Source organism: Pelodiscus sinensis, chromosome 30, assembly GCF_052426305.1.
Source record: "Pelodiscus sinensis isolate ZL-2025 chromosome 30, ASM5242630v1, whole genome shotgun sequence".
Classification (NCBI taxonomy): Eukaryota; Metazoa; Chordata; order Testudines; family Trionychidae; genus Pelodiscus; species Pelodiscus sinensis.
The window spans coordinates 5,888,183-5,903,011 of record NC_143081.1 but is presented as its reverse complement, the minus strand read 5'-3'; the positions used below and the strand labels follow the sequence as shown (position 1 = coordinate 5,903,011).

Genomic DNA, 14,829 nt, shown 5'->3' with positions numbered 1-14,829 from the left:
AATGCAAAGGGGTGTTATTTGGAATGGACCACAATTACCTGATCGATGAGAAATTAGCAAAGTCCTTTCATTTCACAGAACATGAAACTAGACTCAGGAATTTACATCCAGAGAATGACACGCGTTAAGGAGCCCCTCCCCCTCCCCGAGCACAGCCCGCTCCGAATACGTCATTTTCGTCATTTTCGGTTCAGGCCACGCCTCTTTGAACCATACCGCCATTCAAGCAGAGGGACCGTAATTCCTCGGAGCCTCGCTTGCATTCCGGGGCCGGAGGTCCGGACCGAGTTCAGAATGAAACATCCCAAGGGCTGGGCCCGGGCGTTCCATCCGCAGTGACCCAGAGAATCCAGCCGAACTGCCTGGAACCAATCGGGCCTTTGTACTTAAACAACATTCACCGGCATTGACCGGGCGTGGCACATTGTTCTCTGAGAGATGCTGCAAAATATCGCACTGAGCCCACACCCGTCTGTGTGTCTACCGCCCCTCAGCTTCATCGCTTTATTGAGCACTTTCGGGCTTCTTTTTATTATAATAATTATTATTATAAATTTATATTCACATGGGCACAGTCTCGGAACACCTCACAACCCTGAATAAGTTTTACCCTCACAACATCCTGAAAGAGACCGCAGTGCCGTTATGCGCCAAGCTGCTCGAGGGGAAACTGAGGCACTGAGCGATTTGCTCACATGGGTAGCCTGTCCCAGAACGAGGTAAGGAGCTCTGCTCTCTCCGTTTACAGCTCAGTGGCTCTCCCACAGTGCGAGTCCCAGCCAATGGGAGCTGTGAGGGTGGCGTCTGGAGTTGAGGGTAGAGACGGGACAGAACTTCCTCTAGCGATCAGGTAATGCGGCTTTAACCCTTAACAGCTGGGAGGTTAGTGGCTGCAGCCCAGGGCCCAGGTTAAGGGAGTCCTGCAAAAAGATCTGCACTTTTGGTGGTCCAGAGATCTTTCTGCCCCTTCCCCAGCCCAGGGCTCTGGGCTGCAGCCACTGAAGCGCCTTTTTTAATCTGTGCCTGGCTAGAGCTATATACAATGTTAGATTCTATACACGTCTCTGTGTGCGCTTCTGTATGTTCTCGGCCATTCACACGACAGTGGCTCGTCTGGGCGGAGCTGGTCATCACTTTACCTCCTGAACCCCCGAGATATAATGCAAGAAAAGTTTTAACTCCCTGTGATGTAGTGGGGGTACTTGCTGGGCGGTGGTGACCTCTGCTGTCTGGAGCAAGACCCAGCAGGGAAAACCTTATTATGCAAAGGTATCATACCGGTTGAACCAGCCTACCCCCCATGGGGAGAAACAAAGGGAGGTGGAATGCTGCCCTGGCTGGGGGGCAGGGCTGGAAGAGTGTGAGTTAGTTGCGGGCTGGGAGCATGGAGGAGACAGCCTAGGGAAAGGGGCTGGAGTTTAGGGGCCCAGTCTCCCCCATCTCAAGGGGGCCTGAGGCATCCTAGCCCAGCTCTGTGACCAGATTCCATCTGTGCTGTGCTGTATCCTGGAGAGGCAATAAACTTCCTCTATTCCACCGGCTGGGGGGCAGGGCTGGAAGACCCCCAACGCGCCGTCACACCGTCCTCCGCCCAACCGACGATACCCACCTCCAGTAACTGCAATGAAAGCGCTCGGAGCCCCCTGCCGGCGTGGTCATGCGGGAAAAAGCAGCGGCCAAAACCCCGCCAGAAACGGGGCCCCTTGTCCTTGGGAATATCAGGCTGAGATTTGCTAAGATCTCTAGGGGATCTTAATGAGAAATCCCCGCCCTTAATAAGGCAATAGGGACACCTAACCGCCTACCTACCTACCAACCTATACTACCGATTAATAATCAATAACCAATAAGCAGACACCAATAATTAATAATGGTTGAGTTTGGGACGCATCACGCTTAAGTGTGTGGGGGTTGGAACAGGGAAGGGCGCGGAATAACTGGAGTCCCAGAGCCCAAAATTCGATTTTTCTCGGCGCCTGCTTTGTTTACACGAATGAACGGACACCAGAAACTAATGAGACAGACAGGAGCGGGGTGAGAGTGTCCAATTCACTGGGGGGTTTTGTGTTTTCCTCCTTTGCAGCCACCGGCCAAAGTGTGTGCGGGGGTGGGGGGGGGGGGGGGAGGGAGACAGACAGACGCACTATGTCTGTTCAGGAGGGGCACAGGGAGGCTGACGGCCCCCGCCGGCCTTTTGATGGGCTCCTTCTCGCCCCTCCCCCGGGCACCCCCTCCTTATGCAAATCTCCGCTTCGAGCTCCGGGATGAAGTAGCGGCCCCAGGGGCGCCCAAAACCACCGTGTCCCCTTCTCAGGCGCTGAGCTGCCCCTCGCGAGCCCTTCTCTGTCTCCTCCTTGCGCACCATGAATTCCCCGCTCCTCCCGCTGCTCCTCCTGGCCCTGGTCCCGGGTGAGTCTCGGCGGGAGGCGGCGCGGAGTGGGGGAGGGGCAGGTGGGTTGGAGTCTGACCGATCCCTGCTTTTCCCAGGTGTCCTGTCCCAGCTGCGGCTCGAGGAGTCCGGCCCGGGCGCTGTGAAGCCCGGAGAGACCCTCACACTCACCTGCTCTGTCTCCGGGGGCACCGTCACCAACAGCTACTGGTGGAACTGGATTCGCCAGGCTCCGGGCCAGGGACTGGAGTGGATGGGATACTGGACCGGCAGTACAAGCTACAACCCGTCCCTGCAAGGCCGCATCACCATCACCGTGGATTCTTCCAGCACCAAGTATTATCTGCTGCTCAGCTCGCTGACAGCTGCAGACACCGCCATGTATTTCTGTGCCAGACACAGTGACACGGAGCGAAGCAGGGTCTGGCAGAAAAAGGGGAAGCGGATTCTGAACAAGGTAGCAGAGAGAGCTGAACCCAGAGTCTTCCCCTCCCACACGGAGACTGAGAGGGCTGTGTTGGGGTTTTCCCGTCTCCTGCACCCCCGTAATGGCATGAACAGACTCCACCAGCCGGTAGAATAGAGGGAGTTTATTGCTTCTCCAGGATACAGCACAGGATAGATGTAATCTTGTTACAGGACAGGCCTAGGATGACTCAGCCCCCCTTTGGATGCGGGAGACTGGGCCCCTAAATTCCAGCCCCTTGCTTAGGCTGCCTCCTCCATGATACGGGGCAGAAACTCAAAACTCTCTTCCAGCCCTGCCCCCCAGCCAGGTGCTGGTCTCCACCCTCTTTCCTTCGTCTCTCCCTGGGAGACTGAGCCTGGGTGTCTGGTTCAATACACACCTGGGAGAGTCAGTGAGAATCTCCCATCACAGAGCAGGGGGACCACATCACAGAGCAGACAGCCCCTCCCTCAACTACATCACACCCTTCATCTAGATAGGAAGGAAATCGAGGCTCTCGAAATATAGTAAGTGGAATCGCGATGCCTTTAGGCAAATACTGGCGGGTGGGATCTGGTCCACCAGGGTTAGCCCCCGCACAGTCCCCACACCTCCATATTTACCTGCACGTCTGCAGGTACGGGGTCCCGGGTCAATGGGAGCCGCGGTCACTTGTTCCTGCGGAGTTTCAGCTGGTGTCAAGGGGCGGAGCCAGGGATCCAACTCATAATATGCTGCCAGTTGACATGTTCCCCAACAGGTTTCTCTATGTTCCCTTTACATATATCTGATTTTTGACCATTGATTCTTTGCTGTAGGGACCATCCAGTTTGTCCAATATATAGAGCAGCGGGGCATTGCCGGCGTTTACTGGCATAGCTCAAACTACTGGATGTGCAGCCAAATGACCTTTTGATTTGGTAGCTTATGTTGTCAAGGAAAAAGAGAGGGAAATAGTTCCCATGCGCACCAATCGGACAGAGCCACAAGAGGGCAGCAAAGTGTCACGTTTGAGTAAGAAGATGGAAAACCCATTTATTGACGTCACTTTCAAAATGGGGGTGTCAGGTCAGGGGCTGGAGCCCAGATACCGGTGCCAGTTCAAGGTTACACCCCTTCTCCGCCCATCCAACCTGAACCACCTCCAGTGAATGCAATGAAAGCGCTCGGAGCCCATTTAAATAGTCACAAACCCTCCTGCCAACTTGTAGTTATGGGGGAAAGAGCAGCTGCCAAAAACCCTCCAGAAACAGAGCCCCTTGTCCTTGGGAACATCAGGCCGAGATTTTCCAGATCTCTCGGGGTCTTAACGTGAATTTCCTCCTTAATAAGGCAATAGAGACACCAAACCGCCTACCTAGCTACCGACCTGGCTTCCAATTAATAATCGATAAGTAATAAGGAGACGTCAACAATCAATAACGGTTGAGTTTGGGACTCATAAGGCATAACTGTCTGGATGGGTGCGGAATATCCGGAGTTCCAGGGCCCAAAATTCGATTTCTTCGGCACCTGCTTTGTTTACATGAATGACTTGGACCCCAGAAACAAATGAGACAGGCAGCAGCGGGGTGAGAGAGTTTAATTCACTGAGGGGTTTTGTGTTTCCCTCCTTTGCACGAAAGGAACAAAGTCTGTGTGTGTGTGTGTGTGTGTGTGTGTGTGTGTGTGTGTGTGTGTGTGTGTGTGTGCGCGTGTGTGGGTGTGTGACACACTAAGTCGGTCCAGGGACAGCACCGGGAGGCAGAGGGGCCTTTTCATCTGCTCTTTATCGCCCCTGCTCCGGGCACTCCCTCCTTATGCAAATCGCCTCTCCGGGCTCTGGGCTGAAGTAGCGGCCCCCAGGGCGCCCACAGCCACCGTGTTCCCAAGCCCTCGAGAGTCCTTCGCTGTCCCCTCCTCGTGCACCATGAACTCTCCGCTCCTCCCGCTGCTCCTCCTGGCCCCAGGTGAGTATCGGAGGGAGGCGGCGGGGGGCGGCGCGGGTTGGGGCGGAGGGGGCAGGTGGGTAGGATCTGACCGATCCCTGCTTTTCCCAGGTGTCCTGTCCCAGCTCCAGCTCCAGGAATCCGGCCCGGGCGCGGTGAAGCCCGGAGAGACCCTCACACTCACCTGCTCTGTCACCGGGGGCACCATCACCAGCAGCGACTTTTGGAACTGGATATGCCAGGCGCCGGGCCAGGGGCTGGAGTGGATAGGAGTATGGAGCGGGAGTTCATACATATTTTACAACCCGTCCCTGCAAGGCCGCAGCACCATCACCGTGGATTCCTCCAGCACCAAGTATTATCTGCGGCTCAGCGCGCTGACAGCTGCAGACACCGCCACGTATTTCTGTGCCAGAGGCTACACAGTGACACAGAGAGAAGCAGGGACCGGCACAAAAAGGGGAAGCGGATTCGGAGCAGGGCAGCGAAGCCAGAGCAGCGGGGAGCCCTTCCCCTCCCCACAGGGACACTGCCTGGCTTGGGTCCCTCCGGCAGGGAGCAGCAAGAACCCACCCACCCAGTGGCACGAGGAGGATACCGGAATGGGACCTCCCTGATTTAAATCCCCTGTTCCTTAGGACATAGACTCATGGGACTGGAAGGGGCCTAGAGCGGACATCCTGACCAGACCCCTGCACTCGAGAGGGATCAGTGTTATCGAGACCGTCCCTGACAGGTGCCCGTGGCCGCATTTGGGCTGGAAGTAGGAAAACTCTTAATCCCGGTTAGATCTGCAAAGAGCCGCCAGCCTTCCGTTCACACACAGAACTGAATTGGAATTGACTGCAGCGTGTCGGGGCTGGGCTGCTGGGTAAATCGGACTCTGGCGGTGACAAGGGGAGTTGCTGTGCGCTGGGACATGGCTGAGCTCCGGCCCTCCGTCAGGTGGGGACATAAGAGCGCAGACTTGTGTAGGTCTGGCCGCCGCTGTGGGGCGTGAACCCTGCGGGACCTGGCTCCGAGCCGTTCGGAGAATTCGGTTCTTAAGGGAGAATCGGACACGCCGGGATAATTCACCCGTCTTAATCCGGCCCTGGTTGTTGGACCGGTCAGGGAAAGACTCGCGAAATCAAACACTCGCACCGCGTATCTGCTCCCATGTGCTGTGTCATAGGGTCTGTGACAGACAGACACAGACAGACAGACACACACACAGACGGGCTCTCTCCATTCAGTTACTGCATCTGCCCATTGGCCGGCGGGCGGAGGAACCAGCAGCGGGACATTCTGTGCCCAGCCGGACTCTGGAACCCCCCTGCCAGGAGACAGAACAGCGCGATGCTGCGTCACACCCCGCCTGTGACCGGAGCAGGTGATTAAGTCCAATTTTCACAATTAGCTAAAATTTAGGAGTCTGAATCCGACAGCAGCCAGCCGGCCCCGAATCCCTGAACGGCCCGGTAACTGCAGGATGGGCCTGGCACCCGTAGCACCTCCCCCCTCCCGCCACCACTCACTGGCCGCGGCAGGAGTAGCAGAGCAACACGCCCCGGGCTCCATCTGCTCCTCTGATGGTTCGTACCCGGGAGGGGACAGGACCACACGGCGGGAAACCTGCGGCCACGCGGCTTCCCCGCGGTGACAGTGAGCGCCCGGGCGTGTGGCCAGGTGCATCCTCTCCTGCTGTTCCTCTTTGTCCCCCGCCCCGCTACTTTCCCTTAACCCCCCGCCCCTCGGGCAGCACTTGAGAGCGGGGCCTGGGCTCTGTCTATCGGGCGCTGAGCAGCTGAAGAGCCGGGTCTGGCTGGACTGGAGAGTGTGGACCAAGGGCAGTCAGGGGCGTGGCCCATCCGGAAGGGCGGAGCCTCGTGTGCACGTATGCAGATGTGTGTGCGAGCGGAGCACTATGGGAGTGGGAGCAGGCTGACGAGCGGGGCCCTAATTTGCAAGCGGGGCTCTGGGTGGGGTCTGGGGACAGGGGCGAGGCAGCTGGCAGCAGCGGGAAGCGGTGCCGGCGGGGTTGTTTGGAGGTGGAGGTGGGAGCCACCGTGATGTGAGAGTTCGGGGCGCTTGAGGGCTGGCGGGGGCTCTGGGACAAGAGTTTATACTTACCTGGCGGGGGAAATACCACGCTCAGGAAGGTGGTTTTCCCAGGGTGAGGCCCGCCTATTGCACTGCGGGTGCGCTGACCCCTGCGATTTCTTCGAATAGAGGAAACTCGACTGCACAATTTGTGGTAGTGGGGGACTGCGTGCGCGCTTTCCCCTGGTTTAGTTGTAGAAAGAAAGATTATCTTGTTCTGAGAATACAGGATTAAATCGAGAAGAGCTCTTCTTATCTATTCTGCACGCTTGCAGACAAACAGGCTACGTCTACACTGTCCCCTTTTCCGGAAGGGGCATGTAAATTTCAGACAAACAGGCTACGTCTACACTGTCCCCTTTTCCGGAAGGGGCATGTAAATTTCACTAGTCGTCGTAGGGAAATCCGCGGGGGATATTAAATATCCCCCGCGGCCCGATCCTCCGGAAAAAGTGCCCTTTTCTGGAGGCTCTTATTCCTACTTTGACGTACTGGGGGTATCGGGCTGCTTTCTATGCTGGCTCTGTGGTAACCCCCACTGGCTGCTGTCGGTACCCCGGCCCAGCGACACAGAGGATGAGTCATTATGCAAAGGGGTCTCTCAACCTGTCTGACCAGCTACCCCCCAGGGAGGGAAACAAAGGAAGGTGGAATGCCGCCCCTGGCTGGGGGCAGGGCTGGAAGAGAGTTAGTTAGGTTCTGTCTGGGATCAAGGAGGAACCCGCCTAAGCAACAGGCTGGGGTGTTTAGAAGCCCAGACCCCCCCATATCAAGGGGGGCTGAGGCATCCTAGGCCTGCCCTGTAACCTGATGACATCTGTGCTGTGCTGTATCCTGGAGAAGCAATAAATCACCTCTATTCTACTGGCTGGTGGAGTCTGTTCATGCCATTCCGGGGGTGTAGGAGGCGGGGGAACCCCAACGCGCCGTCACAACCTATTACTGCATCAGGCTGCACAATGACACAGAGCCCAGCAGGGACACACACAAAAAGGGGAAGCGGATTCCTAACAGCTTAGCGAGGCCAGATCAGCTCAGAGCAGAGATTTCCCGAACCAACTGTGACGGCGCGTTGGGGGTTCCCCGTCTCCTGCACCCCGAAATGGCACAAACAGACTGCACCAGCCAGTGGAATTGAGGGTGGTTTATTGCTCCTCCTGCACAGCGCAGCACAGATGTAATCTGGTTACAGGAACTGGGCTAGGATGCCTCAGGCCCCCTTGAGATGGGGGAGACTGGGCCCCTAAACTCCAGCCCCTTCCCTAGGCTCTCCTCCATGCCCTCCGACAGCCAGCAACCAACCCACTAACTTCCAACCCTGCCCCCCAGCCAGGGCAGCATTCCACCTTCCTTTGTTCCTCTCCATGGGGGGTGTCTGGCCACTAGTTTGCATAGTGACTCATCCTGTTTTGCTGGGTCGTGGTACCCACGGCAGCCAGTGGGGGTTCCCCCAGACCCAGCAGCATAGAAACCAGCCAGGTACCCCCACTACGTCACACCAACCTCCCTGTCAACGAGAAGAAAAAGGAAAGCGGAGCAAAGGCAACTGGGCAGCTCTCCCTGAATAGCTGGAGTGGACATTTTTTTCCGAGAAAGAAAGAAAGAAAAGTTCAAGTGCAGATACATTTACGGAGGAGGGGTGTGGAGGAGGGAAGAAAGAAAGGGGGGAGGCAGAGATGAATTGTGGGGAGAGGGGTGTACGGAGGCAGGCAGATGTGTGCGGGCAGAGGGGAGCAGATGCTGCTGCACATTCTTCCCAGCACACACACGGCAAGTAAGAAAACGGCGCCCCTGGTTGCTAATGTTGCAGAAGTGACCTTGTCTCTCTCCTAACCTGTCACGCGAATGTCCCTGACTCTGTTCAGCTGCCACTAACCCAAACTCTCCGACTTCTAAAGCCCCTCTGGGGAGCAGGTGGAGTGAACAGTTCAATGGTGCACAGGTGTGAACAGGGCATCCCCGCATAAATGACCCCACCCGGTCACACACCCCTTTGTGGCTGTTCTCTCTCTAGTCATTTCCAATGCAGAGACACTTGCGGGAAATGGACTGTGGGTCTCTGCCAAGGAGTCTGAATTTTATAATTCACTAGCACTGCCCGACCGGCTGGGAGCGGGACACTCAGCGTGGCCTGGTTTGGAGCTGCAGTTGTGTTCGGGTTCTGTGCTGGGCGGTGCTGGCGGAGCAGGGTCACATTCCAGGGAATGCCGAGAACGATGGAGGTTTGGTGTCTATTTATTTATTTCCTCCCAGATACTCGCAGAGACAAACGGGCTCGTGCATTCTGAGCACACCCCAAAACTCACAAATGCTGCATCGCCTCCCTATAAACACCATTCCCGAGAACCGCTCCCTCGGTCACCCGCTGGCCAGGTGCGCTGGGGATGGGAAAGGGGCGTTGGTCAGAGGCGGGTCGATGGGAACTGGCGGCGCAGCGCTGCAAACGGGGGGTCGGAGTCCGATGGGGTCGGTGCTGCCCTGGGCGTGAGACCCGCTCCCCGTCCGCGGCCATCCCCGCGCGTGTCCTCCGGAAGGGGCGGCCAGTGACGTTTCCGACAGTGGATCGGGGCCCATCGCAGTGTCCCCGCCTTGGAGTCACGTCCCGGAGGAGCATCCCGGGGCCGCTGCTGTCAGTGTCAATCCCGCGGGGAGGGGACGCGCCGAGATGCGGGCGGGCGGGGACTGAGGCGGACGAAGCGCTGCCCGGTCAGTGTCCGGGGCTGTGTCGCTGCTTCTCGGGGTGACGCGCTGTCCTGGGGGCTTCCCCACAGTCACACGATGAGGATCGGCCCCTGCTGCGTTTGTCACCGCCCGGGCGCCTCCCCTCGGAAGTGTCCAGCCCCTGCGCGATGGCTTCCCACAGGCAGGCGGAGCAATGTCCTGTGCGGCGCTGGGGCAGCGACCCCCGGGGACAGCTGCTGTGTGTAAATGGCGCCCCCCCCTCTATGGGGTGTTTCCCCTCCCCCACTGCAGGGGCTGATCCGCACGCGCTGTCAGTCTCCGGGCGACTGCGGAGTGGCCCAGCTGATGTGTAAAAGGGAAGTCAAATCCCCCGGAGCCATTGACTCCCCTATGAGGGGCACTTACAATATACATACATTGCTAATGCTTAGATATATTTGCTATTTGTATAGGAGTAAGACATGACAAAGGTCAAGGCCTGTCACAAGTAATAACTTATAATAAGGAGACGAGGGGAAGTGAAACCAGTCTTCTGTTAAGTAGAGATATGGATAGATTCCACATCCTTTAAACTTGTGACCCGCTCAAGCAGGAAAGGAAAAAGGGAAGTATGGCTTGCCCATTGTTCAGCAAAAGTGAATGAATGTAACACAGCTGTAACCGCAAAGTCAGCAAGTAGGCACTGTATTTAACCTCATTTGGAAAATTAACCTGACCTATAGGAATGCTAAATGTCAAAAATGAAGTAACCTATCATGTTAAGGCACCTAAACCAGGAAGGATGTTAACCCTATAAGAACCCCTGCGTATGAGATGTTGGGGGTCTGCTCTGCTTTGAACATTGAGTTCCTTAGCCGTACCTTGGTTGCAACCAATAAACTTGATTTGGACCCAGCCTGAAAGTGTGACTCTCTTCTTGGGGTAAATCAGCCTCCAAGGGGACGAAACCAGCAATTTATGCAACACAGCGCCCTGCGATTTTCAGCTCCCATGTCCTGTGCCAGGCTGAGCACAAGGCATTGATGCCCCAGAGGGACTGTTCTGAGCACGCGCAGTGGGGGCTGGTTTCCGTCCATGTCGAACTGCCGGGAAAATCTGGCGGGAATCACCCAGCAGCCCCCACGTGGTGTTGTGATTTCTAAGCATTTCCGCTGCAATGAGACAAAATAGCCTCTCCCGCCCCCACCCCTCCCGCCTGGTGACGTCAGTCTCACATTTCCTCGCGCTCCCAGAGGCCTCTGCGGCCAGCTGAGGGTTCTGAGCGGCACAGAAGCGCTGAACCCCGCAAGCCCGCTGGGTCTGGCTGGGCTGCCGGGGCTCCGGAGACAGCGGTGCTGGGGCACTTCGTACCCGGCTTCCCGCCACGGTACCGGGCCTCGCCCTAAGCTGGGAGCCTGTGGCCGGCCCGGGGTCACCGCGCCGGGGAGTGTTTAATTATCTTTGCGCAGTGGCAATATCGTAGTCAATGAGGTTAATCCGAGGTGCGATTATTGTTAATTGAAAACTTTTCCCAATACCCCGCCGTGACGACTTGAAATACAGTCGGCATCGGCAATTTTTGGTGGTCTCTGGGGAGGCTGGACAGCTTTGTTCAACAAAAGAAAAAAATAGTGATTGTAATAATGTTGCTTATTGGTTATATCACCTGACTTTATTTTAAGTAAGCCAGAGCGTCCCAGGGCTCATGTCCTGCCAGTAGGCAGCCCCGTGGCCTCTTTCAGCTGCTTCCCCCCTGCGACCCTCCCTCTCAGACCAGGTTCCAAACGGTCAGTGCAGAGAAAGGAGCCGAGTCTGCGGAACCAATCTGAGGTTATTTTCCCAAGTGTTTCCCAATATCACCCCGCCCCCTCCTCGACATGACCCAGCTCTGACTTCCCATGAGAGAAAAACCCCAGAACTCAGGGGCCATTTCCCCCTAGTGGCTCTGCCCTGCAACCGCAGCCCCGGGAACACTCGATAATCTCGGGAACACTCCAGGAGCGCAGGGCGCTGCAATAAGTGCCCCTCCCCCCCCTCCGGGTCCAGTCCAGTCCTACGCGTCTCTGCTCCACGAGGAACAGCCAACCTTCCCCCCCCCCCCCCCCCCGATAAAGCGGGTTTTCAGTATCGGAAATAAACTTCTCCCTGCAGCTGCGGTTCCTTCCCCATTTGCCCCTCCCGGGAGAGACTCCCGCCTCTGGGCATCCCCGGGGCACTGTCTGTGTCCATGGCAGGTTGCGGCACATTTTGGAGCAGCCCGTGAACCTGGAGAGAGACACCCGCCGGTTTCCAGGGGCTTTCCCGCTCAGATGTGGGGTGGGGTGCGGAGGACGCTCCCCTCCACTAGACGGCGCTCCCTGCACAGGGTCCCTCCCCCTGCTAGTGTATCCCCGCTAGGAAAACCCGCATGGAAATCCCTGGCAAGAGAGTCCACGGGTCCCCTGGCCCCCCCGAACTGCCTCGCACAGCCCCCTCCTGCCATTCCCTGTGCACTGAGATGAGCGCCCGGCCTCTCCGGGAGGTAAAGGGGAAATGCCGAGGGGGCATCGCCACGTACTGAGCGCTCAGCCCGCGCTGTCTCTTATACCCGCTCTGGGGAACCCGCATGCAAATCCCTGCCCGGGGGTTCTTGTTAAATACCAGCCCCTGGTTCTAGGAGCCTCAGTCTCCTCCCAGACACAGACCTGCCCGGCCCTGCCCGCTGGGGAGTTCCCCTCAGTGCCTTAAAGGAAAATGAAATCTCTGTTGCTTTTCCTTGTCCTGCTCTCTACCCCCAGCTGTGAGTGTGGGTTAGAAAACTGGGGAACTGGGGACAGGTCCAGGGATTCACTGACTGGCTAATTGTTTCCATGTTTTGTTTTTCCCTTTTCCGAGGTGTCCTCTCCCAGGTGCAGCTGGTCGAGTCCGGCCCAGGCGCCGTGAAGCCCGGAGAGACCCTCACCCTGAGCTGCAATGTGACCGGGGTCTCTCTCACTAGCAGCAGCTACCTATGGAACTGGGTCCGGCAGCCCCCCGGGAAGGGGCTGGAGTGGGTAGCTCGGATATACCCCTATGACGGGAGAAAGTGGTTTGCCGCGTCTCTGCAAAGCCGGACCAGCATCTCTGCGGACACGGCCAAGAACCAGTTCTCCCTGCAGCTGGCCTCCCTCGCAGCTGCGGACACCGCCACCTACTACTGCGCCAGGGACACAGTGACACAGAGCGCAGCGGGGCTGGTACAAAAAGGAGAAGATATTTGAAGATTGTAGCTGAAGCAAAATGCAGGACCATGCAGCACAGTTATGTAGCACAGACTAAGACGGCGACATTTAAAGACATTTGAAGTCACTCCAACGTCTATTGCTGCTACTCGTTAGGGAAGCCCTAAGTACATGTTTAGAGAAGACAATGAAATAAGGTCACTTCTTCACACAGAAAACTAAAGTCATGTCAGGGGTGGGATTTGAACCCACGCCCCCTTACGGAGACCAGAACACCCATTTGTGGGAAGGGTAAGGTCTAACTGAACTGGCCCGGTCAGACAGGGCCCACCCTACACCCCAGACACCTGCATTAGTCTAATAATTCCCCTGGGGCCTTGGGAAACTGGACGCAGGGTCAGTTCCTAAATCACTCTCTTGCTCTCTCTTGCCTTCAGGTCAACCCAGTTCGGATCTCTATGTGCACAATTCCCACTCGTGTGAGTGGGTGCCCAAATTCCCAGGGCTGGTTGGTTAACTTCAGCCTCGCTGAGTCTGGGCCTCAGTTTCCCCTCTGTAAAATGGACTTGAGACTTCCCTCCCTCGCATGTGGATTGTCAGGTTGGAATCCAGGCTTGTCTGTGAGTCGCTTTCATGCTGTGGTGACAAGGGGCAGAGGAAAACGGAAGCAGGGCGGTGACTCGAGGTCCAGCTGCCGGGAAACTCAGTGAGAACCTGGCTCCTAAACGCCACCCAACTCTTCGGAAAGCATCAGCGTTAATCTAAGGAGCCCATTTACTGAGTGGGGTACATGGGAATTGGGGGCAGAGGTGTATGGCTATTGTGGAATTTACAGAAATAACTGGTATTTTGGAATAAAAGGTTTTGGGATCACCAGATCCACTGGATTTGGGCGGATGAGTTCACGGGCGCCCAAATCTACCTGCACCGCCTCAGGTACGGGGAGCTGTGACGTAGTGGGGGTACCTGGCTGGTTTCTATGCTGCTGGCTCTGGGGTAACCCCCACTGGCTGCCGTGGGTACCACGACCCAGCAAAACAGGATGCGTCACTATGCAAACCAGTGGCCAGACACCCCCCATGGAGAGGAACAAAGGAAGGTGGAGGCTGCCCTGGCTGGGGGGCAGAGCTGGAAGAGAGTTAGTTAGTTGCTGTCTGAGAGCATGGAGGAGACAGCCTAGGGAAAGGGTCTGGAGTTTAGGGGCCCAGTCTCCCCCATCTCAAGGGGGCCTGAGGCATCCTAGCCCAGCTCTGTGACCAGATTACATCTGTGCTGTATCCTGGAGAGGCAATAAACTTCCTCTATTCCACCGGCTGGTGCAGTCTGTTTGTGCCATTTCGGGGTGCAGGAGACGGGGGAACCGCATCGCGCCGTCACAGGAGGACAGCATCCCTTGGCCACGGATCGCCGTTCCTGGACACGGGGAGCTGCGATCTCCAGGACCAGGGGCGGTGCAGGTAAATATGGCGGCGGCAGCCCAGCAGGGGCTGACCCTGGTAAAATGGCCCAGTTTTAGTGCCCACCCCTGCAGGAGATGATCATTCATGATTTCACAGACCATCCATAACTGCACAATTTCGATGTTTTTCTTCTCCCCGCTTTTGAAACTGTTTTCAAGCCCCTCGTGTTTTATTGCCCCTCGGCACCTTTTCCATACTTAGTTTAGATTTTTTGGGATAGGACAACCACACCCGCTTGCACATTCAAGGTGGAGATGAACATACAATAATTAAGCCTAGTTTGGTTGTACCTGCTACCTACAGTACCAGGCAGGAGGTCGTGGTTCCTTTGAATGCTGGGTATGGGAAAGGGCTCCAGTATTTCTAGTTACATCAAAAGCAAAACCTGTGGGTCATTCCTGCTTATTCCCTCCCATCATTCTCCTTACTAAACCCAATTTACAGCAAAGCGAGACTTGGTGATTCTAGTCATATCTACCAATCAACTGCATATCGTGTACGATACCTATTATGTCAATATTTAGGATACATTTTGCTGGGCCAAAATATTGCAAAAGTGCTTAATTAATAGTTTTCCGGATGTCTCTGGAATTGTTCTTATAAAAATGGGATGCACTAGGACCAGGTTGTTTCAGGTCCAATTGCCCTGGTCTCGCTGTGC

General features: G+C 56.3%; 1 protein-coding gene and 2 non-coding genes across 3 annotated transcripts in view; 2 read left to right on the top strand and 1 right to left on the bottom strand.

Annotated features, from left to right (window-relative positions):
• The window catches only part of LOC149521034 (leukocyte immunoglobulin-like receptor subfamily A member 3), a 1,043,054-nt gene that overhangs the window by 194,220 nt on the left and 834,005 nt on the right, over positions 1-14,829 (bottom strand). The window lies entirely within an intron of this gene.
• LOC142821399 (U1 spliceosomal RNA) lies at positions 6,870-7,033 on the top strand. The gene has a single exon (XR_012898173.1). It is a non-coding gene; the product is annotated as a U1 spliceosomal RNA (small nuclear RNA).
• LOC142821419 (U4 spliceosomal RNA) lies at positions 10,966-11,106 on the top strand. Its single transcript, XR_012898193.1, has one exon. It is a non-coding gene; the product is annotated as a U4 spliceosomal RNA (small nuclear RNA).